Source organism: Alexandromys fortis, unplaced genomic scaffold (assembly GCF_014885135.2).
Source record: "Alexandromys fortis isolate MF-2015 unplaced genomic scaffold, M_Fortis_MF-2015_v1.1 scaffold_13, whole genome shotgun sequence".
Lineage (NCBI taxonomy): Eukaryota > Metazoa > Chordata > Mammalia > Rodentia > Cricetidae > Alexandromys > Alexandromys fortis.
This window is the reverse complement of record NW_026067908.1, coordinates 20,197,220-20,199,522: the sequence shown is the minus strand read 5'-3', so window position 1 is coordinate 20,199,522 and position 2,303 is coordinate 20,197,220.

The following is a 2,303-nucleotide window of genomic DNA, read 5'->3' as shown; positions in this document are numbered from 1 at the left end:
ATGACATTAGACTTGAGCTAGCATTTGGCTTTGTCAGTTCCTCTGATTCTAGAATTCATGGGAAGCTCACAAAATGTAGGTTCTTTAGACATGGCAAGTAGAAATTGTGAGAGAGTAAGTTTTTGGCAAGCCAGGACTATAGATGTCCTGGGGTAAGGGTGTAAGTATCTTAGGAATCGATTATGTGGGTCTACAGACAATGACTTTGACATCTACTTTCCTTGACTCACACAGTCCAGGATGGCTTTTGCCCCTGAGTTTTCTATGCGTTTTAGGAGGAACAGCATCAATTCACCTCTAGAAGTAAATGATGGTTTCAACTATGATGCAATTTTTAAGTATTAGGAGCTGAAAATAATAAAGATGAAACAGATTTTAATGTGGGTATATTTAAATCAACTAATTAAATAAATTACAGGTTGTAAAATCAAATAAATTATTAATGCAACAACTAAAATTAGGAACAGACAAAATGTTCTCATGAACTTTTAATTTTATTTGCAAATGAATCAAATTCAGTAGCCAGTTGTGAGAAAACATCAGACCAGTTGTAAACTCTAGTCCCCACAAAGTGTCAAAATGAGGTTTCTTTTACTATTATGACTTTCCAAATATTAAAACTGACAAAAAAGAGGGAAAGAAACACAACCCGAGCAAGCTGGTAGAGCAGCGCTTCTCAATCTATGGGTCCTGACCCATTTTGGGACAGCCGATCAGATAATAATATTATGATTCATAACAGTAGAAAATGAATAGTTATGAGGTATCAATGAAATAATTTTATGGTTGGGGTCATCACAACCTGAGGAGCTGTTTTAATGAGTTATGGCATTAGGAAGGTTGAGAATCATTGCAGTAGAGAAACCCCAAAACACTGTTCCCAGGTCAAACATTCATCATTTGAGGAGGTTAGAATTGAAAGGTGTTTTGAAACAGAACAAAAAGAGTTTGTACATGAACATATTGAACATTAACCACTCATTTTATGTCAAGGCACAGATGTTTCTATAGGTTCTTAGATCTGGGAAAACATATGGAACATATCAGATATTTGGTAAATACTTCATAAATGTCATCAATTTTCACTAATATTCTATTATTTAATACCAGGTATGGGTATTCCCCCTAGACCAAGTGGGAAGTGTGAACTAGATAAAAATTCAACTCTTAAGTCCACAGTATTCAATTGTTTACATGTAACATCTTGTGGGATCATACAGTTACTTCTCTTAGTCTTCGTTCAGTTATGGAGTAAGATAGACATGTAACTACCCCAAATCATGTTTTATATATTCAATTAGTGTTTGTAACACATGTGTCATAAAAATATATGTTGTACGGTGGTTCAGCTTTATATATAATTAATTTCTATTTCACAAGGAAAACTCAACATTCCAATCACAAATACGCCAAGTACTAGTTTAACTTATTTCCAGTGTCAAAATCAGAAGGTCAGTTTATGCCACTATGCTACAATATGTGACCAGAATAGTTAGGGACACAGCATGCATTACTAGAAACAAGAAAAGAACACTCATATATGGATGCTATAGGAATTATTAGAATTTGGTAAGGTATGCTTATTCAAACACAACACAACATTCACATACATGTGCACATGCCTGCATATTTTAATCCAGGAGAACATAACAATATGACAGCATATCTAAAGTGGATAACTGCTTGCAAGCAATATATTTTGAGTATTCAAAATTCACATTAGTGATTTTTAGATTATTTCTTTCTAGTCCAAGCTTTAAATGACATCTAAACATGTCTTTAAAAAAAAAAAAAGCATCTTAACAATTCTGAAATGCTTTATTTTTGTTTTTATTTATTATGTTTCCTGAGATTTCTGTTTTTCTTTACTATATCTTCATTTGCCCTTGAGCTAGCTACTAAAATTAGTTACACATGTTTGATACTTAAAATCTATCCATATTAATTTTTATTTCAATTGTTTTATTGTAATTAAGTAATTTGCATAGCATCACATACTTAGAATAATTTTAATATATGGAAGCTAATTGAAAATATATTGAGAAATGTTTATGGTTCAGAGTATGTTCTGTCCCGATGATTTTTTTTTTTTTTTGCTAATTAAAAGGAATTTACTACAATTTTATTTTAAACATCTGTTTGACTGTTAAAATGCAAATTCCTCCAATATAACTTAAGAACTATAAATAAGGATTTCATCGAGAGGGACCAGTGTCCCTGGGTAGATTTTATTTTAATTTTTTAATTTTTTTATTGAGAAAAGGAAAAAAAGTTTCCGCCTCCTCGCAGCCTCCCATTTCCCT